Below are 18,119 nucleotides of genomic sequence, written 5' to 3'. Positions count from 1 at the left end.
AAAAACGCTCGCAATCGGTCTTGTTATGGCGATTGTGGCAGTCTGCTCCGCGAGTCCACGGTCTCCGGCCGTCTGATTGGCGCTCTTTTCTTTGGGGGGCGGGAAGTGTCCGGCCGCAGGGGATCTTGGGACCTCGCTTTGCATAGCGGCTTCCCAGAGTGCGTCATTTCCGGCACAGTGTGGCCGGGTGTTTTCCGAGTTATCGCACGGATTGGTCACGCTCGCAAGCCGTGAGCCGCAGGCGATGAGCCCGGAGCTGAACGGGCCCCACTGGCTAGTTTGTAAGGCCAGGTGCATTGCCAACCACGACCGGCAGCGCAGAGGCTTTGAAGGCGGCCTGGGCTCCTGTAGCTGTGCAGCCACGCACTCTGGTTTCTCTTCATCTCGTACAAATCTTTCGCCTTTTACTAAAGATTTCCGTGGAGAGGAGCATGAATGAGTTCCATGCAATTTTTGTGCTTCCCTGCCTTCGGGTGGGGCGCAGCCTGGCTGGTCAAAGAGAGAAAACAAAAACGCTCGCAATCGGTCTTGTTATGGCGATTGTGGCAGTCTGCTCCGCGAGTCCTCGGTCTCCGGCCGTCTGATTGGCGCTCTTTTCTTTGGGGGTTGGGAAGTGTCCGGCCGCAGGGGATCTTGGGACCTCGCTTTGCATAGCGGCTTCCCAGAGTGCGTCGTTTCCGGCACAGTGTGGCTGGGTGTTTTCCGAGTTATCGCACGGATTCGGCACGCTCGCAAGCCGTGAGCCGCAGGCGATGAGCCCGGAGCTGAACGGGCCCCACTGGCTCGTTTGTAAGGCCAGGTGTATTGCCAACCACGACCAGCAGGGCAGAGGCTTTGAAGGTGGCCTGGGCTCCTGCAGCTGTGCAGCCACGCACTCTGGTTTCTCTTCATCTCGTACAAATCTTTCGCCTTTTACTAAAGATTTCCGTGGAGAGGAGCATGAACGAGTTCCATGAAATTTTTGTGCTTCCCTGCCTTCGGGTGGGGCGCAGCCTGGCTGGTCAAAGAGAGAAAACAAAAATGCTCGCAATCGGTCTTGTTATGACGATTGTGGCAGTCTGCTCCGCGAGTCATCGGTCTCCGTCCGTCTGATTGGCGCTCTTTTCTTTGGGGGTTGGGAAGTGTCCGGCCGCAGGGGATCTTGGGACCTCGCTTTGCATAGCGGCTTCCCAGAGTGCGTCGTTTCCGGCACAGTGTGGCCGGGTGTTTTCCGAGTTATCGCACGGATTGGTCACGCTCGCAAGCCGTGAGCCGCAGGCGATGAGCCCGGAGCTGAACGGGCCCCACTGGCTAGTTTGTAAGGCCAGGTGCATTGCCAACCACGACCGGCAGCGCAGAGGCTTTGAAGGCGGCCTGGGCTCCTGCAGCTGTGCAGCCGCACACTCTGGTTTCTCTTCATCTCGTACAAATCTTTCGCCTTTTACTAAAGATTTCCGTGGAGAGGAGCATGAACGAGTTCCATGCAATTTTTGTGCTTCCCTGCCTTTGGGTGGGGCGCAGCCTGGCTGGTCAAAGAGAGAAAACAAAAACGCTCGCAATCGGTCTTGTTATGGCGATTGTGGCAGTCTGCTCCGCGAGTCCTCGGTCTCCGGCCGTCTGATTGGCGCTCTTTTCTTTGGGGGTTGGGAAGTGTCCGGCCGCAGGGGATCTTGGGACCTCGCTTTGCATAGCGGCTTCCCAGAGTGCGTCGTTTCCGGCACAGTGTGGCCGGGTGTTTTCCGAGTTATTGGAATGGTCACGCTCGCAAGCCGTGAGCCACAGGCGATGAGCCCGGAGCTGAACGGGCCCCACTGGCTAGTTTGTAAGGCCAGGTGCATTGCCAACCACGACCGGCAGCGCAGAGGCTTTGAAGGCGGCCTGGGCTCCTGCAGCTGTGCAGCCACACACTCTGGTTTCTCTTCATCTCGTACAAATCTTTCGCCTTTTACTAAAGATTTCCGTGGAGAGGAGCATGAATGAGTTCCATGCAATTTTTGTGCTTCCCTGCCTTCGGGTGGGGCGCAGCCTGGCTGGTCAAAGAGAGAAAACAAAAACGCTCGCAATCGGTCTTGTTATGGCGATTGTGGCAGTCTGCTCCGCGAGTCCTCGGTCTCCGGCCGTCTGATTGGCGCTCTTTTCTTTGGGGGTTGGGAAGTGTCCGGCTGCAGGGGATCTTGGGACCTCGCTTTGCATAGCGGCTTCCCAGAGTGCGTCGTTTCCGGCACAGTGTGGCCGGGTGTTTTCCGAGTTATCGCACGGATTGGTCACGCTCGCAAGCCGTGAGCCGCAGGCGATGAGCCCGGAGCTGAACGGGCCCCACTGGCTAGTTTGTAAGGCCAGGTGCATTGCCAACCACGACCGGCAGCGCAGAGGCTTTGAAGGCGGCCTGGGCTCCTGCAGCTGTGCAGCCACGCACTCTGGTTTCTCTTCATCTCGTACAAATCTTTCGCCTTTTACTAAAGATTTCCGTGGAGAGGGGCATGAATGCGTTCCATGCAATTTTTGTGCTTCCCTGCCTTCAGGTGGGGCGCAGCCTGGCTGGTCAAAGAGAGAAAACAAAAACGCCCGCAATCGGTCTTGTTATGGCGATTGTGGCAGTCTGCTCCGCGAGTCCACGGTCTCCGGCCGTCTGATTGGCGCTCTTTTCTTTGGGGGGCGGGAAGTGTCCGGCCGCAGGGGATCTTGGGACCTCGCTTTGCATAGCGGCTTCCCAGAGTGCGTCATTTCCGGCACAGTGTGGCCGGGTGTTTTCCGAGTTATCGCACGGATTGGTCACGCTCGCAAGCCGTGAGCCGCAGGCGATGAGCCCGGAGCTGAACGGGCCCCACTGGCTAGTTTGTAAGGCCAGGTGCATTGCCAACCACGACCGGCAGGGCAGAGGCTTTGAAGGCGGCCTGGGCTCCTGTAGCTGTGCAGCCACGCACTCTGGTTTCTCTTCATCTCGTACAAATCTTTCGCCTTTTACTAAAGATTTCCGTGGAGAGGAGCATGAATGAGTTCCATGCAATTTTTGTGCTTCCCTGCCTTCGGGTGGGGCGCAGCCTGGCTGGTCAAAGAGAGAAAACAAAAACGCTCGCAATCGGTCTTGTTATGGCGATTGTGGCAGTCTGCTCCGCGAGTCCTCGGTCTCCGGCCGTCTGATTGGCGCTCTTTTCTTTGGGGGTTGGGAAGTGTCCGGCCGCAGGGGATCTTGGGACCTCGCTTTGCATAGCGGCTTCCCAGAGTGCGTCGTTTCCGGCACAGTGTGGCTGGGTGTTTTCCGAGTTATCGCACGGATTCGGCACGCTCGCAAGCCGTGAGCCGCAGGCGATGAGCCCGGAGCTGAACGGGCCCCACTGGCTCGTTTGTAAGGCCAGGTGTATTGCCAACCACGACCAGCAGGGCAGAGGCTTTGAAGGTGGCCTGGGCTCCTGCAGCTGTGCAGCCACGCACTCTGGTTTCTCTTCATCTCGTACAAATCTTTCGCCTTTTACTAAAGATTTCCGTGGAGAGGAGCATGAACGAGTTCCATGAAATTTTTGTGCTTCCCTGCTTTCGGGTGGGGCGCAGCCTGGCTGGTCAAAGAGAGAAAACAAAAATGCTCGCAATTGGTCTTGTTATGACGATTGTGGCAGTCTGCTCCGCGAGTCATCGGTCTCCGTCCGTCTGATTGGCGCTCTTTTCTTTGGGGGTTGGGAAGTGTCCGGCCGCAGGGGATCTTGGGACCTCGCTTTGCATAGCGGCTTCCCAGAGTGCGTCGTTTCCGGCACAGTGTGGCCGGGTGTTTTCCGAGTTATCGCACGGATTGGTCACGCTCGCAAGCCGTGAGCCGCAGGCGATGAGCCCGGAGCTGAACGGGCCCCACTGGCTAGTTTGTAAGGCCAGGTGCATTGCCAACCACGACCGGCAGCGCAGAGGCTTTGAAGGCGGCCTGGGCTCCTACAGCTGTGCAGCCGCACACTCTGGTTTCTCTTCATCTCGTACAAATCTTTCGCCTTTTACTAAAGATTTCCGTGGAGAGGAGCATGAACGAGTTCCATGCAATTTTTGTGCTTCCCTGCCTTTGGGTGGGGCGCAGCCTGGCTGGTCAAAGAGAGAAAACAAAAACGCTCGCAATCGGTCTTGTTATGGCGATTGTGGCAGTCTGCTCCGCGAGTCCTCGGTCTCCGGCCGTCTGATTGGCGCTCTTTTCTTTGGGGGTTGGGAAGTGTCCGGCCGCAGGGGATCTTGGGACCTCGCTTTGCATAGCGGCTTCCCAGAGTGCGTCGTTTCCGGCACAGTGTGGCCGGGTGTTTTCCGAGTTATTGGAATGGTCACGCTCGCAAGCCGTGAGCCGCAGGCGATGAGCCCGGAGCTGAACGGGCCCCACTGGCTAGTTTGTAAGGCCAGGTGCATTGCCAACCACGACCGGCAGCGCAGAGGCTTTGAAGGCGGCCTGGGCTCCTGCAGCTGTGCAGCCACACACTCTGGTTTCTCTTCATCTCGTACAAATTTTTCGCCTTTTACTAAAGATTTCCGTGGAGAGGAGCATGAATGAGTTCCATGCAATTTTTGTGCTTCCCTGCCTTCGGGTGGGGCGCAGCCTGGCTGGTCAAAGAGAGAAAACAAAAACGCTCGCAATCGGTCTTGTTATGGCGATTGTGGCAGTCTGCTCCGCGAGTCCTCGGTCTCCGGCCGTCTGATTGGCGCTCTTTTCTTTGGGGGTTGGGAAGTGTCCGGCTGCAGGGGATCTTGGGACCTCGCTTTGCATAGCGGCTTCCCAGAGTGCGTCGTTTCCGGCACAGTGTGGCCGGGTGTTTTCCGAGTTATCGCACGGATTGGTCACGCTCGCAAGCCGTGAGCCGCAGGCGATGAGCCCGGAGCTGAACGGGCCCCACTGGCTAGTTTGTAAGGCCAGGTGCATTGCCAACCACGACCGGCAGCGCAGAGGCTTTGAAGGCGGCCTGGGCTCCTGCAGCTGTGCAGCCACGCACTCTGGTTTCTCTTCATCTCGTACAAATCTTTCGCCTTTTACTAAAGATTTCCGTGGAGAGGGGCATGAATGCGTTCCATGCAATTTTTGTGCTTCCCTGCCTTCAGGTGGGGCGCAGCCTGGCTGGTCAAAGAGAGAAAACAAAAACGCCCGCAATCGGTCTTGTTATGGCGATTGTGGCAGTCTGCTCCGCGAGTCCACGGTCTCCGGCCGTCTGATTGGCGCTCTTTTCTTTGGGGGGCGGGAAGTGTCCGGCCGCAGGGGATCTTGGGACCTCGCTTTGCATAGCGGCTTCCCAGAGTGCGTCATTTCCGGCACAGTGTGGCCGGGTGTTTTCCGAGTTATCGCACGGATTGGTCACGCTCGCAAGCCGTGAGCCGCAGGCGATGAGCCCGGAGCTGAACGGGCCCCACTGGCTAGTTTGTAAGGCCAGGTGCATTGCCAACCACGACCGGCAGGGCAGAGGCTTTGAAGGCGGCCTGGGCTCCTGTAGCTGTGCAGCCACGCACTCTGGTTTCTCTTCATCTCGTACAAATCTTTCGCCTTTTACTAAAGATTTCCGTGGAGAGGAGCATGAATGAGTTCCATGCAATTTTTGTGCTTCCCTGCCTTCGGGTGGGGCGCAGCCTGGCTGGTCAAAGAGAGAAAACAAAAACGCTCGCAATCGGTCTTGTTATGGCGATTGTGGCAGTCTGCTCCGCGAGTCCTCGGTCTCCGGCCGTCTGATTGGCGCTCTTTTCTTTGGGGGTTGGGAAGTGTCCGGCCGCAGGGGATCTTGGGACCTCGCTTTGCATAGCGGCTTCCCAGAGTGCGTCGTTTCCGGCACAGTGTGGCTGGGTGTTTTCCGAGTTATCGCACGGATTCGGCACGCTCGCAAGCCGTGAGCCGCAGGCGATGAGCCCGGAGCTGAACGGGCCCCACTGGCTCGTTTGTAAGGCCAGGTGTATTGCCAACCACGACCAGCAGCGCAGAGGCTTTGAAGGCGGCCTGGGCTCCTACAGCTGTGCAGCCGCACACTCTGGTTTCTCTTCATCTCGTACAAATCTTTCGCCTTTTACTAAAGATTTCCGTGGAGAGGAGCATGAACGAGTTCCATGCAATTTTTGTGCTTCCCTGCCTTTGGGTGGGGCGCAGCCTGGCTGGTCAAAGAGAGAAAACAAAAACGCTCGCAATCGGTCTTGTTATGGCGATTGTGGCAGTCTGCTCCGCGAGTCCTCGGTCTCCGGCCGTCTGATTGGCGCTCTTTTCTTTGGGGGTTGGGAAGTGTCCGGCCGCAGGGGATCTTGGGACCTCGCTTTGCATAGCGGCTTCCCAGAGTGCGTCGTTTCCGGCACAGTGTGGCCGGGTGTTTTCCGAGTTATTGGAATGGTCACGCTCGCAAGCCGTGAGCCGCAGGCGATGAGCCCGGAGCTGAACGGGCCCCACTGGCTAGTTTGTAAGGCCAGGTGCATTGCCAACCACGACCGGCAGCGCAGAGGCTTTGAAGGCGGCCTGGGCTCCTGCAGCTGTGCAGCCACACACTCTGGTTTCTCTTCATCTCGTACAAATCTTTCGCCTTTTACTAAAGATTTCCGTGGAGAGGAGCATGAATGAGTTCCATGCAATTTTTGTGCTTCCCTGCCTTCGGGTGGGGCGCAGCCTGGCTGGTCAAAGAGAGAAAACAAAAACGCTCGCAATCGGTCTTGTTATGGCGATTGTGGCAGTCTGCTCCGCGAGTCCTCGGTCTCCGGCCGTCTGATTGGCGCTCTTTTCTTTGGGGTTTGGGAAGTGTCCGGCTGCAGGGGATCTTGGGACCTCGCTTTGCATAGCGGCTTCCCAGAGTGCGTCGTTTCCGGCACAGTGTGGCCGGGTGTTTTCCGAGTTATCGCACGGATTGGTCACGCTCGCAAGCCGTGAGCCGCAGGCGATGAGCCCGGAGCTGAACGGGCCCCACTGGCTAGTTTGTAAGGCCAGGTGCATTGCCAACCACGACCGGCAGCGCAGAGGCTTTGAAGGCGGCCTGGGCTCCTGCAGCTGTGCAGCCACGCACTCTGGTTTCTCTTCATCTCGTACAAATCTTTCGCCTTTTACTAAAGATTTCCGTGGAGAGGGGCATGAATGCGTTCCATGCAATTTTTGTGCTTCCCTGCCTTCGGGTGGGGCGCAGCCTGGCTGGTCAAAGAGAGAAAACAAAAACAACCCGCAATCGGTCTTGTTATGGCGATTGTGGCAGTCTGCTCCGCGAGTCCACGGTCTCCGGCCGTCTGATTGGCGCTCTTTTCTTTGGGGGGCGGGAAGTGTCCGGCCGCAGGGGATCTTGGGACCTCGCTTTGCATAGCGGCTTCCCAGAGTGCGTCATTTCCGGCACAGTGTGGCCGGGTGTTTTCCGAGTTATCGCACGGATTCGGCACGCTCGCAAGCCGTGAGCCGCAGGCGATGAGCCCGGAGCTGAACGGGCCGCACTGGCTCGTTTGTAAGGCCAGGTGTATTGCGAACCACGACCGGCAGGGCAGAGGCTTTGAAGGTGGCCTGGGCTCCTGCAGCTGTGCAGCCACGCACTCTGGTTTCTCTTCATCTCGTACAAATCTTTCGCCTTTTACTAAAGATTTCCGTGGAGAGGAGCATGAACGAGTTCCATGCAATTTTTGTGCTTCCCTGCCTTCGGGTGGGGCGCAGCCTGGCTGGTCAAAGAGAGAAAACAAAAACGCTCGCAATCGGTCTTGTTATGGCGATTGTGGCAGTCTGCTCCGCGAGTCCTCGGTCTCCGGCCGTCTGATTGGCGCTCTTTTCTTTGGGGGTTGGGAAGTGTCCAGCCGCAGGGGATCTTGGGACCTCGCTTTGCATAGCGGCTTCCCAGAGTGCGTCGTTTCCGGCACAGTGTGGCCGGGTGTTTTCCGAGTTATCGCACGGATTGGTCACGCTCGCAAGCCGTGAGCCGCAGGCGATGAGCCCGGAGCTGAACGGGCCCCACTGGCTAGTTTGTAAGGCCAGGTGCATTGCCAACCACGACCGGCAGCGCAGAGGCTTTGAAGGCGGCCTGGGCTCCTGCAGCTGTGCAGCCACGCACTCTGGTTTCTCTTCATCTTCGTCAAAGGTTTGCTTTGCGAACGCTGCAGGACATCGCACAATCTCTTTTGAATGGGGACAAACGATTTCTTATGGGGCGCAGTAAGTACAGACGTTTAAAATGCTCCACTCATGCCGACGATGCAGCATGAAGAAGCGCAACCTAACGTTTGACAGACAAAAGCCAGGCGCCGCTACGAGCAATATGAAATCATACTGACAAGCACACGGCGTTTCGCGCTGACACAAAAGTAATCTCGACAGACGCTGTTCTCTGCATAAAGCTGAAAGAGCTAAAGAGCGTTTCTGTTGACACGTAACAAGTTCGTTTCTTTCTACCATGATATCACCGTGACCAAATCTGTCTTTAAACACCTTGCTCAGTCTCTGACGAGACTGTCAAAAATTGCTTTCGCCGATTGTATTGCAAACCGGCGGAAGCGGGGTATTGGGAAAAGTTTTCAACTAGCAATAATCACGCCTCGGCTAACCCTCACAGGCTACGATACTGCCACTGCGCAAAGCTGACGGTTGCCAGGCAACCGCGGGGATCCTATGGAAATCGTTATCGATCGTGTCATGGCATGTCGTTGCTATAACGCTTCATATTTGTCGTCTTCTTCTTCTTCTAGCTTGAGGTTTTGAAGAATTTCATGACAGACAAGGGCTCCGTTGGGAACAAAGGGCGTTGTGAGAAAACCGTTGCTTATTTTCAGCAGCAGAAATACAACCCTTTAAATACAAGATGACAGAACAATGACGAAGGGCATGCCGGGAGGAACTCATGCACTACAGAGGAAAGGGGGCGGGCACGTACAGTTCACATTCAAGCCACAAGTACTCCTCTTGGATGTTGCACAAACAAATCCTAACGTCTTGAAAGCATTGCAGCATGTTTGTGTCCCACTTCCCGTGGCTGCGGGACGACTGACACGAACGGACAAACACAATCTGTGGCGTTTAGCGTGACATAGTCTTGCAGGCATCGTGCTGTCTCACTGCAATACTATACCGCTGGAGGAAACAGTCCATCTGGCCATGAAACTCATTTGAACGTCTAGCTACAGCAACTAACAATATCATGATTTATTCAGGATGTGTGGAATCAGCACGTCCCGGAGACAGCTTCCGAAATCGTGAGCATTCTCTGGTGGTAGGGGCGTTCAAGATGGCGCTCAGGTGGGAGGTAAAGTTTAGTGGTTGGGGAGTTTTTTTGAGTTTTTCATGACCTGAATGTTAATTTTTGCTTTTTTTGACTACAGAAAAATAAGGACTTAACACTAGTTGTTTAAACTTCAGTTATAATTGAAAGAAAAAAAAAACGATTTTTTTTTAGGTTTAAAAAGTCCGATATGAGTAACACTGGGAAAAGAAAAGAGAGTGCTGGGTCTTCGAAGGAGAACTCTAAGATACCTCAATCGTATATGTATAGCACTACAAAAAAATCGATGGCAACTAAAGGGAAAAGTGAAGCAGCTGCAGGGGCAGCAAGAGGGCGGAGGCGCCGCGCGCCCGGCCGAAGTGTTGGACCGGTGCGCTTTACGTGCTGAAATAAACACGCGACAGCCCCGAAATGTTTCCAGAGTGCTGTGCACTGAAGACTTGCCTGGTGCTCCTCCGTGCAGATTCTTTGTCCTCCTCCAGTGCGGGACGAGCCAACACAAGGGAGCGCATTCGCCAACATCCAGGCACGCAATGCGATTTGGAAAGCAGCTCCTTTCCAAAGAGTTGCACACGAACGATCCTTCAGTCCCGCTCGGGGGGCACGGAGCCCCCGCCACACACAGCTTCAAGTAGCGAGTCAGGCGCCAGGGCTTTCGCTTACGGCCACACCACCCTGAACACGCCCGATCTCGTCTGATCTTGGAAGCTAAGCAGGGTCGGGCCTGGTTAGTACTTGGATGGGAGACCGCCTGGGAATACCAGGTGCTATAAACTCTTGCTCTCCCGGCCAGCAGGGGTCGCCGTTGGTGCCGTAGGCTTTGGGAGGAAAACCTGCAGGATGGAAAGGTGATCTATAGCCTCATCTCTAGAGATGTTTTGTTGCTGTGGCATGTGTGTGACCCATATTCAAAAAAAAAAACCCGTCTGTAAAATGAATATCGAAGCTGCCTCTAAATCTGCAAATGAAGATGAGTCGATAAACCACTCGTTTTTCGTATAACTAGACATATATTCATTTGTTACCGATTTCATTCATTGAGCACGGTTACAGTAGAGGTACAGCCATTCACTGTTTGACATGTCTGCACTGTTACAGAACCGAGCAATCAGAAAACGGGTGAAACTGTCTTTAGACTCAGCATACAGTACCGAGGCCCCCCATGACCAAATAAAGGCTAACCTCGATAATCAGCCTAAAAAACGCAGACTACAGCAAAACGACTGACTTTGAAAAGGGAATGAACGTCCGGAAGGAGTAGTGGAACTAGCTTGAGATGCTTCTCCGGACCCCTAACTAAAAGCCAGCGAGAATCAGCAGCGGCGTCCACTCCTGTCGAACCGGGATCCTTCCGCAGCCACGCAGCTCGTGGTGTCCTAACCCTCCCTATCTGATTTTGGACCAAGCACATCAGGGGAGAGCGCGAACGCAGTCCCCCACTACCAGAAATTATGCAGTCGAGATTCCCACATTTGGGGAATTCGCAGGGGTCAGCACAGCCGGAGTGCAATGGCCGAGCCTCGCCCTGGGTGAACCGATTTCGATTTTTAAGAACTTTATTTTCTTTTCACAAAAAAATACAGGAAATCACAAATCAGAAAGCTTTACATTAATATACATACTTAAAACAGTATATATGATCACATCTCATTACATTTTGACACGGTAACAGTTACATAGCAACAATTTTCTTTTTTTCTGGTGCAAATCACATTCTTTATTTAAACATGATAATGTTTTTCACAGTTTCTTGAGATACTGTCCAATGCCCTCTATTTCCCACAGATTTTCTGCTTCCTCCCTCCCTTCTCTCCACAGATCTCTGAGGTAATAGTTCTCTCGGGTGATGAACAGGGCCAGGCTACCTGCTGCCTTGACTGGGACCTCGATGCCTTTGAACAGCCCCATGTTCCTCACTCTCCACAGGGCGTCTTTCCCACTGTTCACCACGGCCCAGATCCTGTCAAACACGTCAGGGGGAAGTTTGACAGGAGAGATGCCGTATATGATGAAAGCAGCGGTCAGGGTAAATTGGGGCGAGAGAGCCTGCAACCAATCTTCAAACTGTGCCCAGAAGGCCTTAGCAAAAAAGCAGGACCACAGGAGATGGGTCACAGTCTCCTCCTCGCCGCAGCCCACCCTAACGCAGCGAGGGCTGGGGGTGAGGCCCCTACGGTACAAGAAAGTTCGTACCGGTAAGCACTGGTGGACGACACTCCAGGCTAAATCTCTGTGAATGTTGCACAGAAATTTAGAGGATGTGTGTTTCCACACCTTCCTTGTTTGGGCTGATGTTAAAATGCCCACAGGGGTCTGCCTATTGTTCTGGGGTGCTACTAAATCTTCCAGTTTTTGGACGCTGACATCTCGGAGGGGAATATGGCCAATTGGGTGAGATCTTAGAAAACTTTTAACTGTCCCATAAATTGCAGGGCATGTGTCAGAGAGTGGGACGTCCAGCTTGGGTCTGACACCCCACACTCTGAACACCTCCCTACCTACCCAGAGCCTGGAAAAATAAGTCCAGGTACGCGCTGCAGGTGCTGTTGCAAAGCCTCTCAGCACAGAGGCCAGGAAAATGCACAGCAGCTTCGTAGCAATATCTGGGACAGACTTCCCCCCTGAGGGTAGCGGCCTGTACATTATTTCCCTTCTGAGTCTTTCCTGCTTCCCACCCCATAGAAATTGAAACATCAATCTCCTCAGCACCGCCGCAACACGGTGTGGGATTGGGAAGGTAGAAGCCAGAAAATTCAAGACAGGCAAGAGCTCGGCTTTGATGACCAGCACCTTCCCTGTCATGGTGAGGTCTCGGTCCTTCCATTGCATCAGTTTTTTGTTTAAGATTGGCAATTTGTTCTGCCAATTTACTGTTCCCATCTCTTCTCCAAAATACACCCCCAGGACCTTAATTCTCTTCTCTTGCAGCCTGAGATCATGTCCTTCTTTTGGCTCCCTCCAGTTCTGATAAAAAATCTCACTCTTAGATGTGTTAATTTTTGCGGAGGAAGCCAAAGAGAACCGATCACAGCACTGCAGAGCTCTGCTAATTGAGGCATTGTCAGAGAGGAGCAGGGTGACGTCATCCATGTATAGAGATGTCTTTACCTCTCCTCCCCCACTTCCAGGCACTGGTATCCCATTAATGGCCTGATCCTGGCGCAAGGCACAGGCTAAGGGCTCCATAGCCAAAACGAATAACAAGGGGGATAATGGGCAGCCCTGCCTCACCCCTGAACAGACTTCAAAGGTGCGTGATCTATTGCCATTAACCATGACTCTGCTGTTGCTACCTGTGTACAGCAGGTTAATCCACTTTCTCATGATGGGGCCAAACTTCATGTGCTCAAGTACCGATGTTAAGTACTGCCGGTTTAGGCGGTCAAAGGCCTTTTCTAGGTCTACACCTAAAATGCACAGAGGGAGGGAGCGATCCTCAGAGTACAGACAGACATCCCTCAACAAGGCCAGGTTGTCGCTCATCAGGCGTCCTGCTATCCCACAAGTCTGTTCTTTCCCTACCAGTGAGGCCACTACATTTTGTAGGCGCAGGAAAAGGGCTTTGGACAGGATCTTAGTGTCCACGCCTAACAGGCTGAGGGGTCTCCAGTTCTTTATGTCATTTTTTGCTCCTTTCTTAAACAAGAGAGAGATAGTGCCTTCTCTTAAGGAGTCAGGCAGCAATTCTGTCTTGTAGCTTTCCTCGAATAGGAGCAGTAGCGGATCCTGAAGCAGATCCCAAAAGGTGCAATAAAATTCTTTAGGGAGCCCGTCAGCACCCGGAGTTTTCCCCTTCTGTAAGCTCTCCATAGCCTGTCTCAGCTCTTCTACTGTCAAATCCCTCTCAAGTACTTCCCTATCTTCTTCACTCAAAATGTTTTCTAGCTTTGAGGTAAAAAAATGAATATCTTCATCCTTTACCTCTGTAGAGCTGTACAGTCTTGAGTAGAAGGCCTCGGTGCAGGAGAGGATAGCACTCGGCTCTGTTCTCTCTCGTCCCTCCTCATCAACTACACTTTCCATGACAGTCTTGGAGCCTACCACTTTCCTGAAAAAGAAGCGAGTACACTTCTCATTTTCTTCCAAGAACTGCACTCTGCTTCTTAACAGCACTCCTCGACTACTTTCTTCGGCTATGCTCCGGATGTCCTTTTTTAAAAGGGCGATATCCTCGAGCACATCGAAGCCACTGTGCAGCATCGTGTAGAGACGCTGCAGCTGCCTCTGTTTCCTGGCTAGCACTCCTCTCCGTCTGGCAGCAGCCTTCCTTCCCTCAGCCATGAAAAAGGCCTTTGTCCTCACCTTCACCTCCTCCCACCACTCTCCTACTGACCCGTACAGACACTGCAAGGACAGCCACTGTGATAGTTTCTCCTTGTAGCGGGATACTACCCCCTCGTTCTCTAGCAGCTTTGTGTTGAGTTTCCAGAGGCCTGGGCCAAAGACAGTCCCGCCCTGGAGTTCCACTCTACACCCTAAAGCCTGATGATCTGAGAAGAAGACAGGCTGAAGAGTGACCCCAACAACTTTCACTCTCTCTGAGACAAAGCAATAGTCAATTCTGGAGCTGCTATTCCTCCCTGACCATGTATATCCTGCTGTTGTGGGATATACACATCTATATGTGTCTGAGAGTTTAAAGTCTTGAACTAAGTTTTGCAGGGCCAGTGAGCTGGAATCCAATTTTATCGGCGAGCTAGACTGCCTGTCTGTGTGCTCTAAGATACAATTAAAATCCCCTCCCACTATCACGTCTGTGCTGCATAACAATAGGGGGGAGAGTGCCTTGAGTAGCTCCACCCTTCCTCCTACGTCAGTAGGGCAATACACATTGATTAGCCGCAGGTTAACGGTCCCCCATTCCACATCCACACACAGCAACCTGCCATCTATGACCCTCTGAATACTTTTCAATTTGAATGCCCATCCTTTGAAAAGAATGGCCACGCCAGAGGCTCTGTTGTTATTGTCCCCTGACCAAACAGAAGGCCCTTTATCCCACCTATCTTCAAAACTTTTATACCTCTCTTGATAGGCTAAAGCACACTCCTGCAACATCAACACATCTCCCTCTCTCTGCTGGAGGTAATCAAAGACAGACTGGCATTTAACTCTGTCATTGATACCTCTTGTGTTAAGAGAAATTATGTTAAGAGCCATATTACATAAGAAAGTGGAACCAGTCTTTACAAAACACATTTCTCTTCGGTCTCACCTGTTACCTTTTTCTTTTTCTTTTTCTTCTTACCAATTTCCTGCCAGCCATCCTCTGAATGAGCCTTCATCAGGGTGGCAGCAGTAAAAGCGTTCACAGAGTCCATTTCAAGGAAGGGGGTAGAGGGAGGGGTGGAGAGGTTCCAGCTGTCCCCATCGCCATGCTCTCCTTCCTCCTCGCTCGGGGAGAAAACAGAGTCATTTTTTCTTTTCCTCAAGTCCAGCTCCTGGGAGCACTGAGGGGAAAGGGGTGCAGCCGATGCACCAGTCTCCTCTTCCCCCTCACCCACCAGCTGCTGCAGATCCTCCGTGATGGACTGGATGGAGGAGAGGAGGGCATCTGTAGCACTTGCAGAGTCTGAGAAAAGCAGCTCCGCTGAATCCTGGGTATCCTCGCTGGACCCGCTCCACCGGGGGGCCCCACACTGGCCCTCGTTCTGAGGAGCAGGAGTGGGGGAGGGGTCCTCGCTGTTCTCGGGGGTTTTCAAACCCTCGTGCTTGTCTGGTGCAGTCTGCGGTTGTGGGGGCGTAGTGGATTTCTCTTCCACCAGCCCCGGAGCCACAGCAGGACTGATCCTGGCTGGAGGCTGAGAGTCTTTGTCCAACAAGGGTTCTTTGTTTGACTTGTTGTTTGCTTTGGATTTTCGGGCCGGTTTGGCTGAAACAAGCACTGCCTCATCCTTTCTCATTTTGAGTTTATTGGCGTAGGCGTGAGGGCAGTTCTTAAAAACGTGTCCTTCCGAGCCACATAAATTGCACTTTGGCAGCATTGAACAGTCAGAGGCTAAATGTCCCTGTTTGCCACAGGTCTTGCAGCATTTCACAGTGCAGGACGATGCCAGGTGTCCCACAGCACCACAGCGCCGACACACCTTTGGTTGTCCCACATAAAACACATAGCCATTGCAGGCGCCCAGCCGGATTGTAGAGGGCAGGTGCCTTAAGCCTCCATTTACGCTGTCCGGTAGCAAGCGAACCTCGAATTTCCTTGCTCCTGTTTTTATACCATCAACATCTCTAACCTCAGTTCCATGGTGGACGGTGCAGTACTGGTTAAGCCAGGTGTGAATGTCCTCCGTCTTTGCCAGTTCCGAGAACATAACAACATGCACCGTTTTCCTCTCTCTCTGTGTCAGAGGCTGCAAGTTGATCTTCTCAAGTGCAGGAACTTTGCCTCTTTTTGCCTCAAACACATCCACGCATTGTTCAAACAGAGGATAGGTAGCAAATACAACCTCAAATGCTTTCTGACCTGGGAGAGCGAAGATGAAATCCAAGTGCCGAGGTTCAAAGCCAAGTTCCTTCTGTAACACTTTTCTGCTGAACTGCATACGATCCATGAAGAGGTCGTCCAAGAGCTCAAAACGTACAGCATTCTTACGGGATCCAAAGATTGCCATTTCAAAAACCGCAAATCGAACACTGCTTCCAACAAAAGAAAAACAATCCAACTACTCCACCTACAGGCTGATCAAGGTATCTCCCCTGCCAGGTAAGTATGAGTTAAACAGGCCCCTGCAAGCGGCCCGCACCCACAGCACAAATCGCGCAGCCTAGGCCACCTCCTCGCCCCGCACGCCACCGCCTCCTGCTGGGCCCACTCTTTCACACACTCACACGCCACACTAACACTCAAAAGTGTGGGCAAAACGAGAAAACGAGCGCGCCTTTCCTACACATCTGCAGTCGCCGTTGCGCATTCGCAGCATGTCCCGGGATGCAATTCAGCCTCATTTGCATAACTCCAGACCGGCAGATCGCCACGCAAGTTCGCGACGTGCGCCTGCCACACACTGAACAAACCTTTTCAGCAATTTCCAAAAAAAGGGCCTGCTCGCCTGCCCACAAGGCTCCGTCTCTTACCTGCTCTCCAGAGCCTGCTGCCTTCTGTGCTTTTCTCTCGGCACCGCTGCAGTGCACACAACTCCTGCAGCGGGAGGGGGGGAGAAAGTTCCCGCGCTCCGCCGCAGGGAAGGCTCGCTCCGTGCGCACACGTCCTTTCGATGCCAGTCCAACAAGTGCTCCGCATTAGCTGCGTCGGGGCTCCGGCGTGTCGCACCTCACCTCACCTCGCCCTACCCCCTCCTTGAATATCTGCCGCTGGGCATGCCCCGCTCTCCTCCGCCTTATCTTATCGCGTGTGAGCACCGACAATGGCCACAATGCCGGGGAATGGCACCTGTAAAGTGTTAATTGGGGCACAGGAACAGCCCGTCTCGTCTCGGGGGGGCCGGCTTCAGAGACAATACAGCAAACACAGCGGGGCGGGGGAAGAAGACGACACCACACATGCGGGTACATTCAGCTCCGGCGGGAACGAGACATTTGTCGGTCTTTTCAAGTGCCGAGAGCCGAGCAATCCTTCACTTGTATCGTTTCTCCCCGGTGACTAGATCTGGCCCTGCGACTCTCGACTGGGCTCACCCCCGGGGCAGCCCAGCAGGTGTGAGCCTGGCCGGCACCCGGATAGGAGATTCCACCCCGGAAAAGCTCCGGTTGCTGCTGCTCCTGCAAGAGGTGTGACTGGGACCAGTAGGGAGCGCTCACCCTGCGGGCTGTGTGGCTCTCTTACGCCCCAGCCTCCTGATGGCGACACTCTGCTGCACAAACAGGCGCCGTCCTTCGGGGGAGGCGTCAAACCGAGGTCCCGACCCTCCTTGGCCATTAGGAAACCCCAGGGCGTCTCTCAAAAAGAGACGCCGTGGGTGTCCCTCTGGTGTTAGTGCTCCCCTTTACCCATCAGTCGGGGTCTCCTCCTAATCCCCGTCTCACCTGTAACAATCAATGACGAGGCCCCCCTGTCCGTGAGATTTAGTACTCGCGCAAGAGACCGGGGGCAGAGCGCGAACGCGGTCCCCCGCCCCCCACAAAGTGCGCGCTCCGGGTTCCCTCTCGGGGCCCTGCAACACAGCGGAAGGGCAGCGAGAAGGAGCCTCTTGCTCTGATGCCGCAAGGCCACAAGAGGGCGGAGGCGCCGCGCGCCCGGCCGACGTGTTGGACCGGTGCGCTTTACGTGCTGAAATAAACACGCGAAAGCCCCGAAATGTTTCCAGAGTGCTGTGCACTGGAGGTTTTTCTCTGGTGAAGACTTGCCTGGTGCTCCTCCGTGCAGATTGTTTGTCCTCCTCCAGTGCGGGACGAGTCAACACAAGGGAGCGCATTCGCCAATATCCAGGCACGCAATGCGATTTGGAAAGCAGCTCCTTTCCAAAGAGTTGCACACGAACGATCCTTCAGTCCCGCTCGGGGGGCACGGAACCCCCGCCACACACAGCTTCAAGTAGCGAGTCAGGCGCCGGGGCTTTTGCTTACGGCCACACCACCCTGAACACGCCCGATCTCGTCTGATCTCGGAAGCTAAGCAGCGTTGGGCCTGGTTAGTACTTGGATGGGAGACTGCCTGGGAATACCAGGTGCTGTAAGCTTTTGCTCTCCCGGCCAGCAGGGGTCGCCGTTGGTGCCGTAGGCTTTGGGAGGAAAACCTGCAGGATGGAAAGGTGATCTATAGCCTCATCTCTAGAGATGTTTTGTTGCTGTGGCATGTGTGTGACCCATATTCCAAAAAAAAAACCCGTCTGTAAAACGAATATCGAAGCTGCCTCTAAATCTGCAAATGAAGATGAGTCGATAAACCACTCGTTTTTCGTATAACTAGACATATATTCATTTGTTACCGATTTCATTCATTGAGCATGGATACAGTAGAGGTACAGCCATTCACTGTTTGACATGTCTGCACTGTTACAGAACCGAGCAATCAGAAAACGG

General features: G+C 54.0%; 19 non-coding genes across 19 annotated transcripts; 17 read left to right on the top strand and 2 right to left on the bottom strand.

The window, feature by feature from the left end:
• The first annotated feature begins 363 nt into the window (after positions 1–363).
• On the top strand, positions 364–480 carry LOC148633974 (U5 spliceosomal RNA). The gene has a single exon (XR_015933781.1). It is a non-coding gene; the product is annotated as a U5 spliceosomal RNA (small nuclear RNA).
• Positions 481–871: 391 nt separating this feature from the next.
• Positions 872–988, top strand: LOC148633973 (U5 spliceosomal RNA). The gene has a single exon (XR_015933787.1). It is a non-coding gene; the product is annotated as a U5 spliceosomal RNA (small nuclear RNA).
• A 391-nt stretch (positions 989–1,379) lies between these two features.
• On the top strand, positions 1,380–1,496 carry LOC148633972 (U5 spliceosomal RNA). The gene has a single exon (XR_015933776.1). It is a non-coding gene; the product is annotated as a U5 spliceosomal RNA (small nuclear RNA).
• Positions 1,497–1,883: 387 nt separating this feature from the next.
• LOC148633971 (U5 spliceosomal RNA) lies at positions 1,884–2,000 on the top strand. The gene has a single exon (XR_015933772.1). It is a non-coding gene; the product is annotated as a U5 spliceosomal RNA (small nuclear RNA).
• Positions 2,001–2,391: 391 nt separating this feature from the next.
• Positions 2,392–2,508, top strand: LOC148633970 (U5 spliceosomal RNA). Its single transcript, XR_015933800.1, has one exon. It is a non-coding gene; the product is annotated as a U5 spliceosomal RNA (small nuclear RNA).
• A 391-nt stretch (positions 2,509–2,899) lies between these two features.
• On the top strand, positions 2,900–3,016 carry LOC148633969 (U5 spliceosomal RNA). Its single transcript, XR_015933780.1, has one exon. It is a non-coding gene; the product is annotated as a U5 spliceosomal RNA (small nuclear RNA).
• Positions 3,017–3,407: 391 nt separating this feature from the next.
• LOC148633968 (U5 spliceosomal RNA) lies at positions 3,408–3,524 on the top strand. The gene has a single exon (XR_015933785.1). It is a non-coding gene; the product is annotated as a U5 spliceosomal RNA (small nuclear RNA).
• Positions 3,525–3,915: 391 nt separating this feature from the next.
• LOC148633967 (U5 spliceosomal RNA) lies at positions 3,916–4,032 on the top strand. Its single transcript, XR_015933774.1, has one exon. It is a non-coding gene; the product is annotated as a U5 spliceosomal RNA (small nuclear RNA).
• A 387-nt stretch (positions 4,033–4,419) lies between these two features.
• Positions 4,420–4,536, top strand: LOC148633966 (U5 spliceosomal RNA). The gene has a single exon (XR_015933784.1). It is a non-coding gene; the product is annotated as a U5 spliceosomal RNA (small nuclear RNA).
• A 391-nt stretch (positions 4,537–4,927) lies between these two features.
• LOC148633965 (U5 spliceosomal RNA) lies at positions 4,928–5,044 on the top strand. The gene has a single exon (XR_015933799.1). It is a non-coding gene; the product is annotated as a U5 spliceosomal RNA (small nuclear RNA).
• A 391-nt stretch (positions 5,045–5,435) lies between these two features.
• On the top strand, positions 5,436–5,552 carry LOC148633964 (U5 spliceosomal RNA). The gene has a single exon (XR_015933779.1). It is a non-coding gene; the product is annotated as a U5 spliceosomal RNA (small nuclear RNA).
• A 391-nt stretch (positions 5,553–5,943) lies between these two features.
• Positions 5,944–6,060, top strand: LOC148633963 (U5 spliceosomal RNA). The gene has a single exon (XR_015933773.1). It is a non-coding gene; the product is annotated as a U5 spliceosomal RNA (small nuclear RNA).
• Positions 6,061–6,447: 387 nt separating this feature from the next.
• LOC148633962 (U5 spliceosomal RNA) lies at positions 6,448–6,564 on the top strand. Its single transcript, XR_015933771.1, has one exon. It is a non-coding gene; the product is annotated as a U5 spliceosomal RNA (small nuclear RNA).
• Positions 6,565–6,955: 391 nt separating this feature from the next.
• LOC148633961 (U5 spliceosomal RNA) lies at positions 6,956–7,072 on the top strand. The gene has a single exon (XR_015933801.1). It is a non-coding gene; the product is annotated as a U5 spliceosomal RNA (small nuclear RNA).
• Positions 7,073–7,464: 392 nt separating this feature from the next.
• Positions 7,465–7,581, top strand: LOC148633960 (U5 spliceosomal RNA). The gene has a single exon (XR_015933783.1). It is a non-coding gene; the product is annotated as a U5 spliceosomal RNA (small nuclear RNA).
• Positions 7,582–8,359: 778 nt separating this feature from the next.
• On the bottom strand, positions 8,360–8,501 carry LOC148633959 (U4 spliceosomal RNA). Its single transcript, XR_015933835.1, has one exon. It is a non-coding gene; the product is annotated as a U4 spliceosomal RNA (small nuclear RNA).
• Positions 8,502–9,794: 1,293 nt separating this feature from the next.
• On the top strand, positions 9,795–9,913 carry LOC148633958 (5S ribosomal RNA). The gene has a single exon (XR_015933769.1). It is a non-coding gene; the product is annotated as a 5S ribosomal RNA (ribosomal RNA).
• A 635-nt stretch (positions 9,914–10,548) lies between these two features.
• LOC148633957 (U1 spliceosomal RNA) lies at positions 10,549–10,718 on the bottom strand. The gene has a single exon (XR_015933864.1). It is a non-coding gene; the product is annotated as a U1 spliceosomal RNA (small nuclear RNA).
• A 6,939-nt stretch (positions 10,719–17,657) lies between these two features.
• On the top strand, positions 17,658–17,776 carry LOC148633956 (5S ribosomal RNA). The gene has a single exon (XR_015933868.1). It is a non-coding gene; the product is annotated as a 5S ribosomal RNA (ribosomal RNA).
• Positions 17,777–18,119: the final 343 nt, after the last annotated feature.

Source organism: Lepisosteus platostomus, unplaced genomic scaffold (genome assembly GCF_059453375.1).
Source record: "Lepisosteus platostomus isolate fLepPlt1 unplaced genomic scaffold, fLepPlt1.hap1 Scaffold_42_H1, whole genome shotgun sequence".
Classification (NCBI taxonomy): domain Eukaryota; kingdom Metazoa; phylum Chordata; class Actinopteri; order Semionotiformes; family Lepisosteidae; genus Lepisosteus; species Lepisosteus platostomus.
This window is presented reverse-complemented; position numbering and strand designations above follow the sequence as displayed.